Source organism: Cyprinus carpio, chromosome B20 (assembly GCF_018340385.1).
Source record: "Cyprinus carpio isolate SPL01 chromosome B20, ASM1834038v1, whole genome shotgun sequence".
NCBI lineage: Eukaryota > Metazoa > Chordata > Actinopteri > Cypriniformes > Cyprinidae > Cyprinus > Cyprinus carpio.
The window spans coordinates 24,265,000-24,273,572 of record NC_056616.1 but is presented as its reverse complement, the minus strand read 5'-3'; positions in this window follow the sequence as shown (position 1 = coordinate 24,273,572).

Genomic DNA, 8,573 nt, shown 5'->3' with positions numbered 1-8,573 from the left:
TAATATTTTGAGATATTTTTAAAATATTAAGTTCTCCACTGTATGAATTAGGGCTTTATACAATAACTGATATACATGGGCTTTACATTTTAGGATTGGTCCCTTGCACGAAGATTAGACTATTATAGTTGGGGGTTATTAACACATTATCGCTTGAAAAACCCCTAATTTAATCAATTATTAGCTTATCATCAACTGACAAACCCTCTGAAGTTCCTTCACGAAGGCCAGTTTGGGAAACTCTACTAAAACAACATCCTCACAACAGAGAAGAAAAGTTTCCCGCTCACAGACAATCCTCTGTTATGACACAAGGTGGCAGTAAAGTCCTACACAGATTCGAGCGAGCTTCTTTCTCAATCGAGCCACTTTTTTTTCTGAGTTTTACAAATGGTTTTCTCTAGAAGATATATATATGACTTTCTCCTTTGTTCATTAACATTTTAAACTCTATATATCACTGCCTCTTTGTCATTCATAAAAGATCGACGCAGTAAAGTTAACGATTAGCTACACATCGGATCGGAGGGTTTGTTTTTGACCTCTGAGCTGTTGTACAGTCAAATCTTCTCCTATTTGAGTTTAATTAAAGCTGTTATATGGACGATAAACTTCTAAGCGTTTATGAAGTCCAATATTTAGTCTGATTGTGTGGTTTTCGGTTCGGTCGGTTATTTGAGGGAAGAGACAAGTACTCGCTAACTGACGGTTACCTAATTTCTGCGTCTCACACGATAAACTAACTGAACACAACGTGACCCAAGTACTCTAATTAGCACAAATACGATGTAAAACATATATTTGTTGATTTTTATCATTTCTGGTGAGATTAAAAAGCGGCTTACCTCAGAAACCCGCCGTCTGTCTGCCGGAGCGCGCGCAGCTTCTGTCAGTTTGAGCGGGAAAAACTTAGCGTCTGGTGCGTCGATTCAAAATACTCAAATAATGCGATTAATCGCGTTTGACTTGCGTGAAATGCTTCCTAGTTGCAGTAAAATAATAATTTAAGTCTATTTGTTAAAGTTAAAAGATGTAGAAAAAATAAAATTCCACATGCAATGAGGCCTGGTTGTATTATGATACTTTAACTACCCATTAAACGGCTTGAAATACAGATTTCGGTATAAACTTATGATAAATAATAAAAATTGTGGTCTGTATTTGATGTTGTGAGTAAGTCGAATGTAGCCTACAGGTATTTTCAACAACATTTCTGGTAAACTCTTATGTGCTGTTGCCTGTGTATGTATGAAGGCCCCTTAAAAGTGCACTCACTAGGCTAGATTTACCCTTAATAGTATTTTTATACACATAAATAAAATAAAAATCAGTACGTTAGACAGTAATACACTTGCTTACAGTGGAAGTCTATGAGGCAAGACAGCTGGCAAAAAAAACCAACCATAAAAATCACAAAAAAAAAAATAATAAAAAAAAACAATATTATTTAGACACAATATAATAAAAAGACATTTAAAAACGCTGACGTACGTTAGGTTTTTATGTCTCATATAGTATGATACAGTGGGAATATTGAGAAAAAACAGTTATATTTTATTTAGAGTCCCAAACTGAGCAAAAATATGGAATTTGGTGCAGATTCTGATACTTATATGGACACGAAAGTTATGAAATTCTGATGCTTGTAATGTAAATCAGTGAGATCTTAGCAGATATAACAAAATAAATATCAGTTTTCACTCTAAATATGCCAATAATATGTCTTTGTAGATTGTGTGCAACAGGTTTTCAGCAAAGTTTTGATCATGTTGAACATTTAGAGGTCTAACAAAACATATAAGGTTCTCTGTGCATGTTTAATGTCCATGAAATCAGTTCCTCTGTTATCATACAGCTCAGCGCTCTACTCAATAATGTACTCGTCATTTAGAGTTAACTCACTTCCCCCGAAACAGCACGGCCATTATTAATAGCTCTTTTATTGTGACTGTTTCATATTTCAGGCTAAAATTAGATGCGGGACATGTGGCTGGAACTAAACTGGGAAACATCTTAACATTACATCTAAAAGCAGAGTGATTTCTTCCAGCTATGCAAGGACAGATTTTTATTATGGCTCTCATTACAACGGAGAAACTTAACCTCTTGCCCAATGCCAAATTTAGCGTCAACCTTACTGCTTCTGTTTACCCTCTGTTTACTGTGGATATAACAACCATGACTCGAGACACACACCAAGATGAGGTTGGCTGTAAATATTGAATGAATTTGCAGCAAATAATTAGCTTCTAATTTGGTATTTGATGCCTGTAATATCAAGGCAGAATATATGTATTTAAATATATATGTATTTTATATGTAATATTTAAATAGAAAGAATATATGTATTTAAATATATATGTATTTAATATGTAATATTTAAATAGGCAGAATATGTGTATTTAAATATATATTTATTTAATATGTAATATTTAAATAGAAAGAATATATGCATTTAAATATATATGTATTTAATATGTAACATTTAAATAGGCAGAATATGTGTATTTAAATATATATGTATTTAATATGTAATATTTCATATGTATTTGTATGAATATATGTATTTAATATATGCAGGTTAAATAAAAATAAAATTAAATAATAAAACAACATTACTGTACACTATAGATAAACTTGTATATAAACATTGAATGGATTTGCAGCAAATAATTAATTTGCTTGCAATTTGGTATTAATGTCTGTAATATCAAGGCAAGATATTTTCATAGTCATACTCTTTTCATGTGCAGCAAAATAATATAAAATAAATAAATCAAATATTTGTTAAAAAATCTACTGTGCATTATAAAGATTTGATTCCTGAAGCTGAAGTATGACCCCTGTTCCTCAAAAAAAAATTATAATAATATTTTCATATCAAAATTTCTATTTCAGTACATCTCTACATAACAACAGCTTAATACTTAATAAACTTTAACCATGTTTCAATAATAATTGCATTAAAGAACAGCACAGTTTTATTATAATTGATACTTTTTTAGTTTTTGTTAATATTTTGAGTAAGATTTTATTTTGACATTTTTTACATTTTTTGGTAGCTTCAGTAGTTTTGTTGTGTTTTTGTCATTTTTCTTTTTTGTAATATGTCTACACAACATTTTTTAAAATTATTATTATTATTTTATTATTTCGTTATTTTAAGTTATTTGCCTTGGCAACAAGCTAAAATAAAATACATTCAAGTTTTTGTACTTTATTCTACTTAAGTTAACATTTATTTTAGTTTAAGTAACAAAAGTATTATTTTTAATGGTTCTAGTTAACTACAATAATTCCGCACTAAAAACTTTTTTTTGTCTCTAATCATTAACATATGTCAAGCCAAGTCACTACAAGGTATGAGGCATGATTGCCGCTCCCTCTAACACTTATTCAAATTTCAAGAGCAATTTTTATCTCATGACCTGATTATTTTTGCGCTGACCTTATGGGATTACGCGTCTTCATTGTACCATTTTTAGAGTGTGATATACCAGCGCTGGTCTGCTTGTTAAAGTCTGCAGCTGTTGTCTCCAGAGACGCCCACTGAGCTTTCATATAGAGCCACTTCTGAGTGAAAGTATCTCCAGAGCTCATTCCCAACAGGACGGCCTGAAGTGGGGCACAAAGACGCACAGCAACAGTAACCATCCAAAACACACTGACTGTATACATGAGGTTTAAAAGTGGAAAGCCGTGACATTGTTTAGGAACAGCGTGTCTCATCCTGTTTAGCAACTTCTGACCAACAACCAGCAGAACATCTTAAACATGTTTACATGTTCCTCCACGATCACTCAATGACTGCATCGATGGAAGTGAAATGAAGAAGCTTGTTTTACCTCGACATATCTCGTTTTAAATGCATTGCTCTTTTAAGGCTCACAGGAAGTTGTCAGTTGTTTCATTAAACACCAGTTTCTTTAAAGAACTCAAATGAGCAAACAAGTCAGTTGTTAACATACAATGAGAAGAGCTTTAGTGAAACATCTGATGATTTTGATGAGAAATGTTTGAGTTTATATTGAATTGTTGGGGTTTCAATTGTTCAGCTGTTTCAATTGAAGAAACATGAACTAAAAATAATAATAATAATTTCCGATGAGGCAACAGAATGATTTCATTCGCTTTTCATTTTCTCTTATTTATTGATTGATTGATTGATTTACAGTTAGCACAATAACCCTGAAATCATCATTGTTATAATGCAACACTGTTATTCTTCTATTCTTAAAATATACATAATATAAATATTAAAACATTTTTTTTAATTATTATTATTTTAAAGTGTTTGTGTGTTTATATATGTGTGTGTGTATAATGCAAAATACATACATTATATATATATGATATATATATATATAATATTAATTATAATTATAATATATATAATATATATATAATTGATATTGAAGTATGACCTAAATGATTACAGTCAAATACATTTGGATGTCTTGATTCACCAAATGTACATGCAGAGAGACCCATGAGAGGAACGCTGGAGTCAGTGCAGGTCTCAGATCCGTGATTCACAGAGGATCTCCCAGATCAGATGCTGTCTGCCGTCAAAACAATCTCAAATGTCACTGTCATGTATGTCACTGCCAAATTTTCCCTCTCCAGAACCACTTCTGATATCCGCTTTTTATGGGTTGTATAAAAGGTAACAGAATAATGCCACGAATTAGGATATTTGAAGTGTAATTCAGTCTCGGCACACTTTAGAAATGTCACTGTGAAAGGTGGGACAACTGACCCTGAATCAGACGCCCACAAGGGTGCAAGTAAAGCCACAGGCTTCAATTCCCATGACACGAACCCTGGAAAGAAAAGGGATGACAGATCTCAATTCTTTCTCTTTCTCCTGAGACTCAAACCCCATTTGGGTCAGTTTGAGTTTTTTAGGAGCTTCATCAAAGTTAAACTTCCCAGCAGAGTCTCATGAAAGCTCGGAGCCCCTCCTTCAGTTGTCAGAGCTTGGCTTTGCCTAATACGTCCATAACACGGCAGCGCTGTGATCACGGCTATTCTAGTACGGCCGACTGACAGCAGCGATTGGAGCAAATTAATGAGGCGGGACTCTCATCACTTCTAATTAGAAACCACACTAAAAACTATTTTTGGCCTCTGTTTCTATGGAGAGAATTCAAGCCTCCCACCCGGACAATCCCAGGAACAAATATAGATGGATACGAGCGGCAGCAGAGTCACATGGCCTCCGTCTGTGACTGTGAGAGTTAGTAGGAAGAATGAGTATTACTGTACTTTTCCAAATATTTCTAATGCATAATAAGCATTATAGATTACAAAATAGATTTTTACATGTTCTTTAGAAAATTAAAGCGTTGTTTACACATGCAAAATTAAATACATATACTAAAAACTATATGATGAAATTTTATATATATACAGTGCCACTGCAAAAAAAAATTGATGATCCACGACTGTTTTCTGTTTTGTGATGGTTGTTCATGAGTCCCTTGTTTGTTCTGAACAGTTAAACTGAGCTGTTCTTCAGAAAAATCCTCCAGCTCCTGCAGATTCTTCAGTTTTCCAGCATCTTCTGCATATTTGAACCCTTTCCAGCAGTGACTGCATGATTCTGAGATCCATCCTTTCACACTGAGGACAACTGAGGGACTCAAACACAACTATTAAAAAAGGTTCAGACATTCACTGATTCTCATGAAGAAAACACGGTGCATTAAGAGTCGGGTGTGAAAACTTTTGAACAGGATGAAGATTTCCACATTTTTCTTATTTTGTAGAAATACAATTTTTTTTCAATTTAGTACTGCCCTTCGGAAGCAACAGAAGATACTGGCATGTTTCCCTGTAAAACAAATTAAGTACAATTTACCTTGATCTTCAAATTCAAAAGTTTTCACCCCCGGGTCTTAATGCATCGTGTTTCCTTCTGGAGCATCAGTGAATGTTTGAACCTTTTTTAATAGTTGTGTTTGAGTCCCTCAGTTGTCCTCAGTGTAAAAGGATGGATCTCAGAATCATGCAGTCACTGCTGGAAAGGGTTCAAATATGCAGAAGATGCTGGAAAACTGAAGAATCTGCAGGAGCTGGAGGATTTTTCTGAAGAACAGTTCAGTTTAACTGTTCAGAACAAACAAGGGACTCATGAACAACCATCACAAAACAGAAAACAGTCGTGGATCATCAGGTAACCACACACAGTATTAAGAACCAAGGGTTCACAAACTTTTGAATGGGGTCACTTCAATAATTTCAGCAATTTTTTTGTCTTGTGGACTAAATGTAAACATCTTTTATGTACAATATCTTACTCAGGACAGTACTAAATAAAAATAACATGCATTTTGTATGATCTCTCTTATTTTGTTAAAATTACTACTAAAATTTTCACAGGTTCTGCAAGGGGTTCACAAACTTTCAAGTGGCACTGTATATACAGTGCATTCAAACCCCTTCACATTTTTCAATTTTGTTATGTTGCAGCCTTGATACAAGCCTGTCTCTGAGCTCTGCAGGCAGTTCCTTTGACCTCATGGCTTGGTTTTGGCTCTGATATCTGAATTTAATTTACCACAGGTGGACTCCAATCAAGGTGGAGAAACATCTCAGCAATGATCAAGAGAAATGGGAGGCACCTGAGCTAGATTTCATGTGTTGTTACAAAGGGTCTGAATACTTATGTCAATGTGATATTTCAGTTTTTTTCTTTTTAATACATTTACAGACATGATTCTGTTTTCACTTTGTCATTAAAAGCCATGGAGTGTAGATTAATGAGAGAAAAAATGAATTGAAACAATTGTAGTATCAGGCTGCAACATAACAAAACTGAAAAAATTCTCAATGCACTGTATATACATATACTCTTTAGTTTTAGTTAACAATAACAACACTGGTTCTGAGTAGACTATAATGTGTTGCTATGCACATGCTTGGACGTTGTGGCTTGTTGCCAGGGTGTTTGCTATGTGACTGTTGAATTATTATTATTTTCTCTTTTAACATGTTGCTGGTTAGATTTTTGCTCAAATACAAATACAGTATGAAAAGTATTACCAGTGATGCTCACGTGATGCAACCATCAGCTTTAGAAACACTAAAGTCATTCAAAATCATTTTTGTGGTTTATTTCCAAACCCCACATTACAAAATAACAGTGTTGTGAACTCTGACATTTAAAGAGAGCTCTTGGCTTACAGGAAGACACTTTACCAAAGCAGCTCATGCAAAAACAGTGTGGAAGGCCTCCAGCGTCGTAGCACCTTTGTGGGAAAATAATAAATTAAAAAAAGAAAATTAAACGCTTTTTTCTTTTTTTCTTTTTTTTTAAGTCAGTGCAAAAATATAAACAATGCATAGAAATCCATTAGCGAATGTCTACCGTCTGCTGAGCGCACCCAGAGAGTTTTTGCCCTTGAAATCCTGGAGCCGGATTCAGATGGTCCGGGTCGCGCTCGTACAAGCACAGTGTGACAAAAGTGACATTAAACCAGCGTTTGAAAATAAAATTACACTTTGCATCAGCCTAACATGAATGGAACAGAATATGCACCTTGAGCATATCACGGTAAATTTACAGGAAAGCTTAAAAGATTCAAAATGTGCTTTGCATTCAGTTTTTATCACCCAACATTTTCATTTAATGATATATCTTAGGAGGTTGATTAGGAAGACCGTTTCTGCCACGGAATAAAATAACAAAAAGACTTTTTATCTCACAATTCAGACTTTCTTTCTTGCAATTCTGAGAAAAAAGAAGCCATAAACTCAGAATTCAGACCTTTTTTCTCACAGTTCTTTTTCTCTGTAATAAAAAGGTAACTGTGACTTTTTACCTTATAAGTATATTTTTTCTAAGTGTTTTGTAAGATATATTACAAGAAAAGAGTTGTGAGATAAAAATAATTTTCTGAGTTTTTTTCCTACAATTCTGAGAAAAACCAGATATAAACTCACAATTCTAAGAAAAAAGTCAATTGCAAGATATAAACTCAGAATTCTGGCTTTTTTCTCGCAGGTGTTTTTTCCTTTTTGCCAGAATTAAAGGTAATTGCAGCTTTTTCTCTCACAATTTTTTCCCAGAATTCTGAGTTTACATCTTGCAATTCTGTTTTTTTTTTTTTTTTTTTTTTTTTTTTTTTTACCATGTAATAAAGAGTTTAAAAAAGGTAACTGACTTATGTATTCTGAGAAAAAAGATGACAGATAACTTAGAACTGAAAGATATAAACTCAGAATCACAGTTTACATCTCACAATTCTGTTCTTTGTTTCTATCAGAGAATTAAAAAAACTCTAATTTTAGCTTCCTTTCTTGCAGTTCTGAGTTAATATGTTGAAATTGTGACTTGTTTTCTTAGAACTGTTAGAAAAAGCCAAAATTGTGAAATGAAAAGTCACAAATCCTGTGGCCAAAAAATTTAAAAGCTTACACATGTTGAAGCTGCAATAAAAACTAAGAAAGAGAAAAAGTGAACAAGTAGGTTGTTTTCTGATATTGGCACAGTGTCTGATCTACTGCTTTGAATATTATAATTTTTAATCATTTCTAATGTCCTGATCAGTAGCAATAAGTGTGCTGGT